Here is a 16,884-nt window from a genome sequence, read left to right on the forward strand (position 1 = left end):
GGCATGGCGCAGTAGGTTAAAGCGCTCGGCAGGGGATCCGAGGTATGGAGGTTCGATTCCCGGTGGAGATCGGACTTTCATTTTTCTAGATTTAAGGACAAAGTTTTCAGCGCAAAGGCATGCGGCCAAAGGAAAGAAAAGAAGGAAGACTATAGGGCTGAACACAGCGCAGTGTTTGTCCCTATAGTCTTTCTTTTTTTTTTTTTTCTTTGGCCACGTGCCTTTGCGCTGAAAACTATGTCCTTAAATATAGAACACCAACTAGCCCAACAACTTACTCTACTGAAGTTCATTTTCCTGATGACGTTACTTTCGGTTTTGGGTGATGACGTCATAGGATTGATAGCTTTGTCTGACCGGACGAACAAACAGCAACAGTATGAGCCGTTGAAGGCTTTCGCCTTAATAGGTACACGGGTGGAAGCAGGCACGAGCATTTTGGAACAGCTCAGGGAGCACTGGTAATGCCACTTTGGAGCAGTAAAACGAGTGTTTTGAAGCACTCGAATTATGCTTTGGAACATGTTTCTAGGGTCAAGCACTTTTAATAACTACAATTTTTTTTCTGATATACAAAAAAATCCAATTTGATTACTTTTTATTCAAGATTCAATGCTGTACTACCTATGCACGCATATCTCAACATGTAAAGATGTTTAAAGTAACACAGCTGACTAAAAGCTTTTGCCTATTCTGACTTGACAGCTTTAGACATGTCCACGCTCAAGCACCACCACTACGTTGGAATTAAAATAAACAAGCTGCACATCGCCACTTTTTGATTCCGCAGCTGTGCTGATAAATTCCTGGGCACTGCTCAGTAGTACCTTCAGGAAGGATAGATGGCACTGAAGAATAGCCTTTTCTTCCTTAAGCTTCTTTACTTCATGGTTGTCTCCCAATGACTCATGTTTTCTTTTAAATAACACTGGGGCTACACGTCGGCAACAGGCAATCTATGCCTTTCCAACACTCTTGAAAGCATTTCTTGCAATTAACACCGTCCTGGCATCACCCCCATAATGCTTCAAGTATGCTTTTGTCTATGTAGACTTGACAGGTTTGTTGTTAACAACGATTCTATAGTGAAGTACACACTCATTTTCACAGCAGAACTGTTGGAACAACTCGTGTAGTTCTTTGTAACCAGAAAAGTTTCCTCAACAGCTCGTGGTAGTCTGTGGCAATTGCTTTGCTCCTTGCCCTCACTTCTCTCACCACCGGCGATTCAAAAGGCTGGGAGAAGTTGCTGTCATGCGCACAAAACATTTTTCTCGCAATTAATTCCTCCCAGTCGTTTGTGACTCGTTTTAGAATAACTTGAGATCAAAATATTTCTTATGCTCGCTTTTCTAGTTTATTAAAATTTTATATGTGTTAGCTAGGCCCAGCCAAGGTGCATTGTACCTCCACCACTAGTGTGCTGCCATCGTTTAAACTATGACGACCCTTATAGACCAGAATACGGAGGGTAAATTGATCGCTGCCATATTGAGGGCGCTATAAGGCTACCTAGAGGTGCTGCAGCGAAATGACTGCTCTGCACTACCAAACGAGGTGGCCATGGCTATTCATAGCGCTTACGCCTTTACGTTTCTTTGAAGTTTTCACAACTTGCTGCTCACAAAATCGTCAAAATTGCATTTCTGCCTCATGGAAAGGCTGTTCTACACATCTCGCAATGGCAGAGGCAAGCACAGCGTCCACAAGTGGAGCGAGTGGTTCGGTTAAGTGCATGGTACCTTTCTATGCGAAAAATACTACGGTTGTGACTTTTCTTACCCTCGCGTGGTGTCTGCAAAAATTTGTTGCAGTCCGCACCGCACAAACAGGTGGCATGCCACAAGTGCGAGTAAACCTGATGTCTCCGTTTGCATTTCAGCAAGGAAGTGCCTTTTTTTTTTTTTAACAGCCATGATAAGCAACGCCAACCAGTCACAAAAATAAGACCTTGATATCTCCTGTTTGGTTGATGTGCTGCTGATTCATTCTTCAACCCTGCTGGAAAGGAAAAAAAAACAAAAGAGACACCGGGAAGTCATCGCCAATGAGAAGCATTCGCTCGCAGTAGCGGCATGTGGTCTGTTTTGTGAGGTGTGGGCTGCGGCAGATTTTTTGCAGTCACCACGCAAAGGTAAAACATATAGCAGACTGCAAAGGTTTTGCTGGTACATGGGACATTACTTGGGGGTGCAAATCAAATCAGAAAAGTCACAGCCATAGCAAGCCTGCATGCAATGGTACCATGCGCTTATAGGAACCACTCACTTCACTTGTGGACACTGTACTTGCCTCTGCCCTCGCAAGATGTAAAGAATAGTCTTGCTGTGAGGCAGAAATTAACTTTTGACCATTTTATCAGCAACCAGTTGTGAAAACTTCAAAAAGAAACATAAAAGCAAGAGCTAGACACCCACGGCTGCCTCGTTTGACAATCCAGAGGCATAGTTTCGCTGCGGCAACTATAGATGGTGCTAGAACGCTTTCAAAATGGCAGTGTTCAATTTACCCTCCTTGTTCTGGTCTATAGACCTTTTTGAAAAGGGGTCGTGGGCGCTGCCATATTGAATACTGGGCTGTGCTGCTAGCATAAGAAAAGTTGAGAATTATTTCTCCCAAAGCCGCCCCACAGCCCAGTCAAACCGGTTTCGCCGAGGCTCGTGAAAAGGTCTATAGCACAACATGCCACTGCCCTGCTGCACTTCTCAGTCACCTAACCAAATTGCATCGAACCGCATTTCTTGTACCTGGCGCAATTAATGGCCCAATACAATTAATGTTAAGCAAAAATCATGTTTCGCTAAATTTTATGGCAAAATACCAAGGCATCAAAACATCATGGCAAAACATCAAGTTTTGGAGTTTTGGAACAATATTGTGTTTTGGGGCAGGATGGTGCAGGCAAAGCAGTTTGGAGCAGAATAAAGCAAACGGAGTGAATGGAGCAGTACTTCCACCCTGCAGGTAACAAAGCTCTGGATGTTGTTGGCAAATGTGTCTGCTTAGGACAGGTAGCAACCGCAGATCCGGACCATGAAAGAGCAATAACTACAGGTTTTTCCCCCCGAATTTAATCCTAGTGCTAGTGCAAATAATCTGAGCGCTGACTGATATAATCTGCGTGCCATGTAATTTAATTCGAGTGCCAAGCATTTAATTAAAGCGCCAGCATATCTATTTCAAGCGCGAGCTCAAATAATGCCAGCGCCAACTAATTTAATTTGAGTGCCAAAGCAATTAATACAAGTGCCGGCAAATTTAATCTGTGTGCCAACCAATTTAATCCATATGTGGAAAATGAATGCAATAGAGGGCTCCAAAGCACGAAACATGAATTCCAGAAATAAATCAAAATTGAGATCATCTTTCAGACAATGCGCCGAATCAGCAAAGTGTCAACGTATAGGATAGCCTTCATCAGTATTATGACAAACATTGCCTTGATGCAAGTGTTTTAAACCTAATGTCCCCCAGAAAATAAAACTGCATTTTAAAGACGGCCGCTTCTGTGCTTTTACAAGCCTGTAGTTTCCTACGCTGCTACAATTACAGCCCAGGCAAATTAAGCACTGCTGTTTGGGTTAAAAGCTCTGCTGTACATAGTTTCAGCCACTTTGCCATGTCAGAGCCAGACTGAATGCAACAGCACGCGCTCTCTCTTTCCGTGGTAGTGGCCGTGTAAAATTGAGAAAGCGGCAAAATGAGATATGTTTCTCTGGCTCCATGTCTTCTCGCCTGAACCAACTCTGCTTTACACTAATCCTTCTTTTCTGCTAGTGGTGTTGAATCATTATTAGAAACACAAATACATTTCTGCACCGGTTGCCATTTCACAAAAACAGCAGGCTGTTGTGTGAAGGCCGAAATGCCATCAGCATGCAGATTCAGTGCATATGACAACCCATAATAAGCAGTGCTTAACCAGCCAATTAGAAGACGACAGTCATATTTATTCACTTGTCATGCGTCTAAACTAAAAGCTGCAAGAGGCGTGTCATAAACTGCAGTTTTTCAGCTGCGCGTGGTTCTTGGTTTTTGCAAGATACAAGAACAAAGCAAAATAGTGCATGCAGATGTGACGCTTAAGCGTCGCATGGTCTGCGAAGTGATCTCAATTTCTATTTATTTCTGGAATTCATGCTTCGTGCTTTAGAGCCCTCTACCGCATTTATTTTCCACATATGAATTAAATCCACTGGCGCTTGTATTATCTGCGTTGGCAGTCTGATTCAATTGTTTGGCGCTGTCATCATTCGAGTTGGTGTTCGGATTAAATAAACTGCCGCTTTTATTAAATGCTTGGCACTAAAATTAAATTACACGGTGCGCAGATTGTATCAGTTGGCGCTCACATTATTTCCGCTGGCACTAGGATTAAATTCAGAAGGAAAACCTGTAGAACAAGTCTAGGATGGAGCGCATTTGGCAAGTTCTTGCAGGCCATGACTAGCAGCTTACCGGTATACCTCAGGAAAACGGTAAACAACAGTTGCATCTTACGAGTACTCATCTATGGGGCTCAAATGTGAAGGCTAATTAAAGGGGTTATACTTAAGTTGAAGTAGATGCATAGAGCTGAGGAATGGAAAATGGTAAGTGTAGTCTAGAGATAGGAAGTATGCAGAGTGGGTCCAAGAAATCAACTCTAAATAATGGCATTCTAGTCGAAATCAAGAAGAAATGGTCACAAGCAGGACATGTATTGCAAAGAGAGGATAACCGATGGTCGCTAAGAGCAACAAATTGAATTCCAAGTGAAGGCAAGCGTGGCAGGGGGCGGCAGAAAGTCAGGTGGGTGGACGAGGTTAGTAAGTTTTCAGGGGTCAAGTGGGTGCAGCTAGCACAAGACCGGGTTAACTGAAGGATTATGAGAGAAGCCTTCGTTCTGCAGTGGGTATAGTCCAGCTAACGATGATAATGATGATGAGCTATGGACAAAGAAAAACCGTATGGCAACAAAGGGCTCCTTTATCACATAAAAAACTGAATTAAAAAAAAAATCTTCCCACCAGTTGAACCAGACTTGCAATGACCTCATTAAAATGGCCAGTTTGCCGCCACTCTGAAATTAATGGCCGAGCAGCATAACTTTTGGGATCTGCACTCGCAAAATCAATACTGACATATACATTTCACTTGAGAAATCTGTCACCACGGTGACACCAGCATTTCATCTCTCCTCTTGAGTATACCCGTAACTCCCTGCCACTAAAAAGAAATATTGCTGACAAGTCGTATTGTCTACGAAGAGGCTTCACAAATTCATAAAACATTTAGCGTAAACATATGTGCGGCTCCAACGCCTCAATTCGTCTTTTAATTAAACTGCACGTGCTCTTTTCTCTCTGTCTGAGCACGTGGAGGGGCAGCTGAACTGTGCATGTGCAAAGGTTATCGCGGCGCGAGACTTGTGCTTGACGCGGCAGAAAGTGTAGATAAAGGGACAGAATGGAAGAATCGGGGGAGTCTGGCGGGAGCCCCGCTTGGGGAGCGATCACGTTGTTAGCTGTTGGCGAGCAGCCCGAAGCATCCTGATGTAATGGACTGTGGAGCAGAGCAATACCAGGATGAAGACGGAAGCGATGCCTCCTGAGCTGGGTTTTTTTCTTGAGTTGCAGCCAGACGAGGAGCAATGTATTTAGTATTGCTCGGAGCCCCTTTTGCCATGTCACATAGGCCATCTTCACACCCCACTATGTTTTGTCTTGCCATGTAAAAGCACTGGCCCCTTACTTTTGTAGCAAAGCATTGTCCTGTCACGAGTCTCGACCACATGCTTCGCATTGCAGCAGCGTGCAGTGTTGTATCTTTGCAAAGTGCTTCTCTGCTGACCCGGAAATAAACTGGCATTTTTATCATCATCATCATCAGCCAGACTATACCCACTGCAGGGTGAAGGCCTCTCTCATATTTCACCAATTGGTATTTTGGAGCAGAATGGAATTCATGTGAATTTGTGACTAGTAGTCGGGCGAGGCCCTGACTCGCAGACCCATTCTTTAGAAGGCGGGGCCTTCATATTAAACTACAAATAGATTAGGTATTTTTAGACCTGCACCATTAACATCACCACGTCGCTTTGTTGCTTCAGCAGCGAGTCATGGCGAGTCAGTGTGCCAGGTTCATCCATGCTATGATAGATGAAAGAATTCAGAAAATGTTGATGAATTCTGAATCAACAGTTCCTGAATTCCTGACCAAACCAAACCGAATTCTGAATCAGGTGAAAGTAACACAGATGAAAAAAGAACCTGGAAGGAAGTGAGGAGCAGTCACAAAAAAAAAAAACTTGGCAGTGAAAGGGTTAATAACAGTGCGCTCTTTGTGATTAGGGTCATCGGCTCTACCTCGTCCATCCATCCCAGAGGTCTTTCATCCTGCCATTTTCCATTCACTTCACGACATCTGCCATCTCAGCATCAGAGCCACATAGTGCCTCATTACCCAGCGGTACGTCTGGCCAAACAATAGACGTTCGCCAGTGGGCCCGCTTGTGTTTTGCTTGCCAGTCCGTCAAAATGACTCACTATACAAAGACTCCTCCCCAGTCTTTCCTGCCATCTGGTTGTTGCTTTGACCACGTTCACCTTGACTTGGTTGGACCACCACCTCCATCTAATGGCTGCCGGCACATTCTGATGATGACTGACCGCTTCACTCGTTAACTCGAAGCAGTGCCCACTCTGGACATTACTGCGCAAACAGTTGCCAAAGCCTTCGCTTCAGCATGGATTTCCCACTTTGGCTGTTACCACGGATCGTGGCCGCCAGTTTGAATGCATCCTCTTCACTTCCCTTACCAGTCTGCTCGGCACTAAACACTGCCGCACCACAGCATACCATCCTTGTGCTAACGGCATGGTTGAGAAGCTCCATCGTCAGCTCAAGACTGCCCTCATTGCTCGCCTAGATCGCAAGCACTGGGCTGGTCACCTTCCTATGGTGTTTCATGGCCTACGCACCGTTTTTCGTCGCGACCTTGGCTGTTTGGTGGCCGAAGTCATCTCGGAGACTTGTTCGTTCCTTCGGCTTCCTCGTCCCAGCCCCTGCAGTACCTTTAACGCCTTTGGGACTGCATTCAACACCTAAACCCAGTCCCACCTCTATCATCTGACCGTCAGATCTTTGTGCACCTAGATCTTGCGTCCTCGAGGCATGTTTTTCTAAGGCGATACACTGTAAAGGCGCCTCTTAGCCCCCCCTATGATGGCCCGTACCATGTCCTCAACAAGACTACAAAGTCGGCGACTATCCTGCTGGATGGTCGTGAGAGGTAGTCTCCCTGGATCGCCTTAAACCCAAATATATGGAGACACCTCCCCAGGAGCTCCCCTCGGATGTTGCTGGCTTATCTGTCGACATGCCTGCCGCTGAGGCACCCTCATCCCTGCCCCGTTGGCGCATACATTTCGCCGCTCCGTTTGGTCGGGGGGCCCTGTAGCGCACAGCGCCGCTGTAAAGCGGAGGCGCTAAGATCGGCGTTCACAGCCAGCAAGCACGGCACAGGCTGCTCGGTTCGAGAAGCCTGCCACGCTGGTCCTCTTGTTCTGGTGCTCCGCTGCAACGCCGTAAATTCCTTACATGCTCTTCACTGCAGGACACTTCCTGCCAGCTGCAAATATACACAGAACCAGCACTCCACTGCTTCAATACAATGCTGCTTTAGGCTTGGGCACTGCCAGCTTCGACAATAAAGGAATCTGCTGAAGGCCACGGACACAAAGAAAAATTTAAATGAAGCTGTAGTACAGCAGAAGGATCAGAATTCCCCGCAAAGTAATTTGAGATGCGGATCAAAAAGCTGCAAAGAAGACTGTTCTTTGCCCGCAGCTGCGAGGAGGGCCATCAAATGCAGGTGCCATATTCGGTTTGAAGTCGAGCACAGAGACTGGCATTCAACAAAAACAGTATGGAGCTCCTATCGGGATGGAGTCTGATGCCGATTTACGACCTACGGGAAGTCGGCGCAGCCGTGGGCGAGCAGCGCACCACGGGCGTACTGGCGGCCCATGACCGGTAAGCGAGCCATGATAATTCGCCCCCTTATGTTTCCTCGTGACTGCGGCGACGGGGATTTCAACAGAACGAGTCGGATGTACGGCCTGCATGCGGGGTCCTTTCGGCATAGAGGGTGGCCTGCCTCACTTTGGCAGCGGCACCAGGAGCAGAGCCCAACAACCCAAGTCCGGACCCCTGCCCTGATTCCTGTATTACATGGGCCTGCTGAAGGACCAGCCGTGCGACTCCCAAGGGGAAAACGGCACCCAGGTGGAGGTCATGATTAAGGGAGGAGGGTGTGGGAATTTAAGATTACCCACGCTTGCACGACACGGCTCTGTCTGCCTCACGGGGATACCTCATCTCTCTCCTTCCCCTGAAGCAGTGGCGGAGAGGGCAGGGGCGAGAGACCTGGCGTAGCGTGCCGGGCGGCCCCTCCTTCCCCCTACCCTCTAATATCGATGCACAGCATCTCATCGGGGGGAGACGACGCCGCGACGCCAGAGCCCGCGGATGCTGCTATGACCAAGGATAAAAATTGGGCACTCCCAATAAACAGCCCAGCCCGGTGGCTCTGCCTCAGTGTTCCGTTCTTCCCTGCCACGGATGTGGTCAGAGCTAGCGGCGGGGCGTTCCGTTCTGAGCACAGAGCCCGAGTCCCGTGAGAACCCCCACAAGGTGTTGTTACATGTCTCCTTGACGTCAGCTCCAGCATCCATTGCAGTGAAGAGCAAGCACAGAGCAACGCCAGGGTTCAAAGCGATCGCTGAATGGAAATGTTTTTTTTTTTTTCATCTAAAGCACAAATTAGATTAAGCTCTAAAAAATAAATGCCATTGAATGGTACTGTGTCATGCAATATATATATATATATATATATATATTACCCCGCACCTCCACCAAGTGTTAAGTGGGGATCCAGGCACTGGTAGCGGGCACTGGTAGCGAGAAGAACCGGAGCGGTGGTGGCTTAACTTTTGAGTCAGCTGGTCCGCAAAAGCACTTCCTCTTCCTCCTTCTCGGCTATCTGTCCGCTTAATCAGAACTTCTTCTTTACAATACACATATATAACTGCAAAAAATTTGCACATTTAAAGCTGACAGTGCCCAGGCCTAAAGCACCATTGCACTCAAGCAGTGGACTGCTAGTTCGCAGCCAGCAGAAAGTGGGCTGCTGCGATGAGCAGGCACAGAGCAACACCGTGGTTGCCTGCAAAGGCTCAACTTGAGAAATTATTTTCTCACTTAAAAGCACCCTGAATTAACTTTCAGTATTAAATGGCAATGAATGGCTCTGTGCAAACTAGTATTTTTCATATCTTTAATAGGGCCACTTCATTACATAACTGACGGAGGAATAAACCTCAAACCTCAATAAGGTAATTTTCTCTGATTTAGTATACTTTTGCAGGTGCACCTTACATTGTTTGATCTCTTTTATAATGTTTTCGCAGGTGCAGCTTAAGTTGTTTGATCTCTTTTATAGGTTTTTTGTCTTCTAAAAAAGTTGGAGAAATAGATTGAGTACTATAATAGTAATAATTGGTTTACAGGAAAGGAAAAGTTTTCCCGTGGACACCTGAATCACGCTACAAGGGAAGGAAGATGGGAGCGAAAGCGGAAAGAGAGAGGCCCCATAGTGGAGGGCTACGGAGTAATTTTGACCACCTGGGGATCTTTAACATGCATTGACATCGCACAGCACACAGATGCCTCTCCGCTTTGCATCCATCGAAACGCAGCTGCCGGCAGTCAGATTCGAACCCAGGCACTCTAGTCTAGTGCCTAGACCATAAGAATATAAAATTTGACAAACATTTCAAAATTTCAGCTTTTTGTACCATATTTTATGATTTATATTTGAACAAATATAAGGCAGAGTTTGTTTATTCCTGCACATCAAAAGAACAATGCATTTTATTAATATGAAAATTTTTGTTTATAGTGATGCATCAAAAAGTTAATTTTTTTACAAATTTATCTGTGTGACTAGGTTTTGCTATTACTTGCAAGCTTAAAGGAGTATAGACCACCTTCACTCTGGCTACGTCATGAAGATGCGGTGGCGCTGTCGTAATTACAGACTTTCGCGTGGTAGGAAAAACAATGCTTCAGTTGCTTTCGCCTATTGTGATTGTGCGATGGTTTGCTGCAGCCGAAAAAATAAAAAACAAAGCACCATGCTGACTAGTTGCATCACCGTGGCATGTGCTGGAAGGCAAAGAACGCAAAGTTTAGTAAGCTTGCACAGGTTTCTTATGGGCGAAGGTCGCCGTAAACAGTGGGCCATCGCAGTGTGGCGCGAAGGCTGGATACCGACACCTTTACGCCAGAGCGGTTATGGGCTCAAAGGCCATGAATAACTCGAGTTTGGCCTTCTTTATGACGCGTAATGGTATTTTGTGAGTGCACGTAAAATGTTGACGAGGCAGCCAGTATATTAATGCGTAGACCTGTTTATAATGTAAGCAATTCCTGAAGCAAATTTTTTTTTCACTTTCTAGTTGTATGTATTATGTGCATAGTGAGCTGCTGCGCATGCGATCAGTATTGCACTCCTCCGTGGTTATATTGTATGGCTAACATTAGCTTTGTTCACCTCAAATTATTTTAAATTTTGTGATGAAATGTGCGTGTGCTGACAGCCACTGATTTGCTCAATTGGAGATGAATTTTATTATACCGAGGGGTTTGAGTGGTATTCACTGCAGCTAATTTTGAATGCGAGTTGTGGGGTTGAGCGTCCCGAGTGACATATGGGCCCCTGTTTCAGATTTTGAGGATCTTTACATCAACTACGTACTGCATGGCACACTGTCGCATTCAGAGTTTATCCTACATAGAAACGTGGTCACGGCGGCCGGGACCGAACTGGGTAGCCCTAACTACGGAACCAGCATGTGGACGCTGCAGCTTGTAATGCAAGCTAAAAGCTTGAATACCCATGAAGAAATTATAAACGCTGACGCCAATAACCTTCCACGAACAGAACAGATAGGCGTGCAGCGTGGTGATTTAAAGGAATAATGCAAGGATAAGCAAACCTGTACGGTGCCAAGGCACAGTGCCCTTGCTACTGTTGCCATGCTTACCAACAACGCTCATTTGATGCTCGGTATGAAGAATCATCCGAGAATGCAATGATGTTTTGAGCGGAATACTTCCTACCTGGTTTGTGTGTGCTGTTTACGAGCGAGAAAAATCACATTCCACTTACCCGACTGAAAGTTGTTGTATGCACCCAAAGCTTTACAATTCTCGACGCATTCTGCGGCTAATGTGCTGGGCAAATAGCAAATAGATATAAATCAACGCTACTCATTTTCAAGGCAGCAACAACTTCGCTCGTGCGCTTTGAACCCGCTCTTGGTCTGGTACGGTGTGCAGGACAAGGCGATGCATGCTGTGTACGTGAAGTTTTTCCAAGTATTGCTTTTGTACTCACACAGCGCGTGGGTATTTTATCTGCCAAAAAGGTGCCTGCATATCACAATAACACGCTCTTGGCAAGTATGGCCACAGCAGTGGGGTGGCACCACAGTGCCGCTCCCGTGCTTTCCGCCTGCTCTGGGGCCATAGACGACTGCCACGCAACTTTGATTGCTTTGTTTGTTTTAAACATGGCGGAGACCTATAGACACCTAATTTTTGGGTTCGTGTTTAATTAGCTGTAATGATGTGCAAGGTATTACTGTACAGAAAGCACCAGGTGATATCCACCTATGACCGCTAAACAATTTATCATTGAATTTCTTTCCTCATCCGTTTCGGTTTCAAAAGCTGTGTGATGGCTGTGACGCCAAAGTTAAGTCTAGGTGACGTGACGGGTGAAAAAAAATTGTGATATCCTGTGATGTTTAAATTCACTGCAACGCTGAAACCAGCCTGCCTCAAGAACAGGAATCGCAACAATTGAAGAGCTGGAGATTATACTGTGGCTTTTTCATGCTGTGCATGGCTTGGACTTGATTGTGATGTCACAGCCATCTCTCAGCTGTTGAAACCGAAATTGGGGAGAAAAGAAAATTGAACTGAAAATTATTTAGCAGTCGTAGGCAAAAACCACTTGGCGATCCGTATACAGGAATGTCTTACAAAAATGCCACCAAAATTTGGCGTCTATACTCCTTTAAGATGGTGGTCACGGGCAGAAAATATTTTTTCGCCAAAAACAAGCTGGGATAATATTCCTCATAGCAATACAATTTGCTATGATTTTTTAAAAAGAAATTGAGGATGGTCAAGCCCACAACCTGTATCAGTTGGTGCGGAATGAAACCAGCACTTTTTACCTTAGCAGATCATGCTAGCCATAACAGCCTAGCATTATCCTTGATGCATTAGCATGACAGGAAAAAAAAAAAAAAAAAAAAAAAAAAAAATATATATATACAGTGGTAGCATACCATATATACACCATTACAAAATCGAAGAACTTGAAGGTAAGCTGTCTAAAAATTGTAAAAACATTTTTTTTTTTGTGTGGAACTGCAGCAGCATCACACCTTGTACCAAAAAAAATTGCCTTGACAAGCACTAGACCATATATATGCTGGTCTGCAAATATGAAACGCCTTTGCCCACACGTACCAGCCACAGCTATCCGATGGAAACTAAGGCAGAATCAAAAGCACAGAAGAAAGCCCCAGGTTGCCTCCAAAGGATCCTGTTTCAGCACACGCACCAAAGACAGGGAAGGGCCTGGAAATCAGAACAATGCAATAAATGCCCACTCCTGGGAAAGGTAAGATGTGAAGGATTTTGTTACAACACAGAAAGTATAATGAATGAAAGTATGAATTCCGCAATTCATGGCAGTTGGTTGTGTCTACTATCTTTGCAAACATTTGTCGTCACTTCAAGTAAAGGATCCATTTCTCGTTCCTAATTCTGAGGCAGTTGCTGATTTGCTCCAAAATGAGAGCTTGGTATACAGTGCTGGTTTTAGCGTAGATGTGGTTAATTTGTATAATCTCTTCCACACTCTCAACTCATCCAGTATGTTCAGCAATGTATTACGGAGGACAATGATGAATGCTGGTTCCAAAATGAGTGTGGAACCTTAACCGGATCCTTTTTGGAAATGTTATCTTACTACCCGAGTAACACGTTTTTTGAGTGAGATGGTTGACTTTATACGCAAAAATCTGGTGTGTGCATAGGTGCCAAGATAGCTCCCATCCTCAGCGACATTTATCTAAGCAGGGTTGATATGAAAGTTGAGAATGATTTAGCCAGTTGTTGCATGCACATTTTCCGTTTCGTGGAGGATTTTCTGGTGCTAGCTAGCTCTGTGAATCCTGAATTTGTGTCAAATGTTCTTGATGTTTTTGCACGTAATGGGTCGGGACTAAGGCTCACGCATGAAGTCCCCCAAGAAACAGCCTGACAATTTCTCGATTTAATGTTGTCTTTCCAACCCCACCATGTCTGTTGGCAGTATTCACCTAGGAGTGAAAAGCCCCTTCTGAATTACAGGTCCTTTCATTCAAAGCTCGTAAAAAGTAGTATTGTTACGGGATGCTTAGGCATGGCAGTGAAGAAATCTTGTCATCATAAAATGATGTCCAGTCTCTTAACTCAGGCGGACAAATGCAGGGAAGCTGGTTTCCTGAACTCAGTTCTCGTCTCGAGTGCAGACAAAGTCCTCTGCGCGCTAAAATTGTCTTCAAGCATGTGAGGGCGGGAAAGGTGTTCGGAGGAAGGAAGAAGAAAGGTATGTAGTAGTCATGCCATATGTACACACGCTGTTGCACCGAATTAAAAGAGTAGGAAGCAAGCATAATGTAAACGTTCTGTTTCCTTCTCCTAACAAACTAGAAAGAGTGGGAGCCGCGGTTCAAAGAATGCACGAGGGGGCAGAAGAAATGTGTGCAACATAAATCATGAAAATAGATATGTTCCTTGTAAGACTGGCATAGTATATCAAATCCCTCTGTCCTGTGGCCTTACCTACATAGGCCAGACTGTGCAATGCATTAAAGTGCGGCTCATGGAGCACGCTAATTCGCTGAAAAAGAAAGAAGCTAACCTAGCGAAGCACTGATCCATGTGCGAATGCACGTCATTTTTTGATGACAGTGAGGTTTTGTTCGTTCATTCTTACCAGTGCACTAGAGAAGCTTTTCACATCAGAAAAAGTAAAGGGTGCGTGAGTACGCCTTTTGTCACATTATCTCCTCGGGAAATGAATATGCTGCACAGTGGGCAGCAGTTCTGCCGATGCACTCGTGCTTTTAAATGCTTTTTTTTTTCTTTTTACCAAAACTTGAGGTCGTTGACGTTGCGCATGTGCGCTGTTTCTCTGTGTGCGTATATATGATGTGATTCTTCCCAATAAAAAAAAATCAGCTGTAAGTTCAGCGCTATTCGTGTGTCTCGTTTCGTTTATTTCTTGGTCTCTGTATTTTTTTCGCTGTTGGGCCACCATTAATTTCGATACTCCCCCGCTTTTTATTGCTTTGGCTGTGGCGGTGCTGATCGAAATTCATGCCCTGGCCACATCAAAGTCATGCTGTGGACTATCTTCATAAATAAGGTGAGTTTGATTACATATATCAGCACCCTTGTGGAGCAACCGGTTTTTGCCAGCACATATTTTTACAAGCGGGTGCACTCAAGTGCTACTCACCTTTTCATGAGGCACAAGGCATACCATCGGGAGAGGCCATGAGCAGAAGCTGCGACGAAGCCAAATCTCACAATCGCCGTGCATCAAGATTATTTCGGTACATACTGAAAGGAAACAGAAATGGTTGCTCTTGCTGGGACAGGGCTAGCCGGGGCCAAACGGAGGCGTATTCAAAAATGAACTACAAAAGGAAAGCCCTTTCGTGCGAGCCGCCGGGAACTGATAAATAGACTCATAGCAAGATTACAAAAAAATAATTGAGATCGCTAAACAATAGAGCGTCGATGCAGAAAAAAAATTCCAAACAATTTTTAACGAGAGGGCAGCGGTGCAATGGGTTGGCGAGGCAAGTACGGAATGCAACACGTGCTTTGCGCTGTATTTCGCAGTACTCACGAAAGTTTGGAGAAAGCAGCAGGGATGCGTGCCACCCAATCTAATTTGCAGAATCCATTCCAGTCCGGTCATTCTGAAACAACGCGGCGCGTACAAGCCTCCCGCTTGCTTGTAGCACTGCGCGCCAAAATTGAAAAGGGAGAAAAAAAAAAAAGGCACCTGCGGCTGCGGACTCCGGAGGCGGCGATAAAAAAAAAAAAGCGTCTGGGTTCGAGAGTACACGCAAGCAAAAAACAACAATAGGCAATTTATTACGTCACATCCGCCAGATTACAAACAAATCCTCCTCGCCTACCTTCTTTCTTTTCGCGCATGCGCAGCTTATCAAGATCGCGCGGTGGCGACCGGCAGGTGTGTCGACCGCGCCGCGAAATGCATGGGAGCGGGGGGCCGCTTTTGCGATGACGGAGGCGCCGCAGCGCAGAGGGCGCCACCAGCAACTGGTGTGTCAGACCTGAACTTGCAGAGAGCCGGCTCCGTGAACTGCGCATGCGCGCCCAGGACCAAAGTGGAAAGGAGGATATGTTGCTCTTCTGGACGGATGTGACGTCAAATAGCTTTTAGTGCTTGTTTTTTTCTAGAAGTAGGCCTCAAACCCAGATGCTCACATGGTATGGCCCAAAGAAGGAAGACTGGCGCGCTTTTCAGACAACGAGCATTTGCGCTTTGCGAGCCCTAGGCACCCTAGGTTGTCTTTCATGCGTCGGTCTGCTGCAGTTGGCGGGCCATCATCCCGGTAAATGCAAACTCGGTGATATGCGAATTCAGTTCGTGAATTATAGCCTTAAATTCAAGGGCGCAGCCTTCGGTGCAGTCCTATTTGCAGCCTTCTGACTGCGGTGAGTCGTACATACATGCCCGCGAACTCTAAGTAAAGCATTTGTAGTCTTTCTGCCATCGCCTTCCTTGCAGCTTCTTGTAACGAGTTTTTGCACGGCAGCGCAAGCATGCGTTAGCCTCAATTATTGACGCGGCGTAATCGCGCGACGGTCTCCGGGCGAAGGCGTAAGGAGACTGCGTAATGGCGTCCACGATCTCGTTTCATTGCGCTTGGAACAGCTTCCATACCTGCTGCCGTGCACCGATCAGTCGCCGGTTGCTGTTGTCTTCCGGATGCACTGGAGTATTGGGACATATGAGGCGACTAAAAGATAACGTAAAACTGTTTCTGAGTTCGCTTATATTTGTTTGGGCAGTATAAGGCATTTTTGCGTGCGCCAGCGTGAACGCGCTGGTTTATAATCAGGAGGTTTTATTGCCTTCCTCGCAGCTTCAACCGATGGAGCGGCTCAGCCCATAGAAAATGTCGGGCTTCTTTCGGAAAACTGTTGGAAGGTAAGTGGCACTCATCTGTACAGACCATACGTGGTAGTGCTGCAATACATGAGTATATCTGCGGACTGATAAAGGGGGGTTGCTGGCCAGCTGAGAGATGGTTTAAACGTGAGTTGGCCCTGTGCGGAATGAGCGTCGAAGTGCAACAAGCCTACTGCACATCATGAAATGGCTACAAAAGTATGGTTATATACATGACCGAATTCCTGTGCTTATTTGCTCAGACCTTCCACTGTCAAGTACTCACTTATTTCGGTGTATGCAGCAATGAGGGTGACCTCAATACTCCTCAGCTAGCATAGGTTCATGCCTGTGACAATATCTCTCTTTTTACTGCCGAAATAACTGCATTGGTGGAACTCACTGAGCTTGTTTATATACATTTAACACTGGATGCATGTTGCTACCGCAGAGTTCCCTAATATATATATCTTTTGCCTGCTCCAACATAAATAGTTGGCAGTGCTTGGCTTCAAGCTGCTGCCAAGTATCTTTTGCCTGCTCCAACATAAATAGTTGGCAGT

General features: G+C 45.7%; 2 long non-coding RNA genes across 2 annotated transcripts in view; one reads left to right on the forward strand and one right to left on the reverse strand.

Annotated features, from left to right (window-relative positions):
• The window catches only part of LOC146175284 (uncharacterized), a 65,403-nt gene that overhangs the window by 37,549 nt on the left and 10,970 nt on the right, over nucleotides 1–16,884 (forward strand). The window lies entirely within an intron of this gene.
• Nucleotides 9,418–15,141, reverse strand: LOC146175285 (uncharacterized). The gene is made up of 4 exons (XR_014702180.1): nucleotides 15,026–15,141; nucleotides 14,630–14,733; nucleotides 12,589–12,699; nucleotides 9,418–10,209 (listed from the first exon to the last, which is right to left on the reverse strand). It is a non-coding gene; the product is annotated as an uncharacterized LOC146175285 (long non-coding RNA).

This window comes from Amblyomma maculatum, chromosome 11, assembly GCF_055883805.1.
Source record: "Amblyomma maculatum isolate TAMU_Amacu chromosome 11, ASM5588380v1, whole genome shotgun sequence".
Lineage (NCBI taxonomy): Eukaryota > Metazoa > Arthropoda > Arachnida > Ixodida > Ixodidae > Amblyomma > Amblyomma maculatum.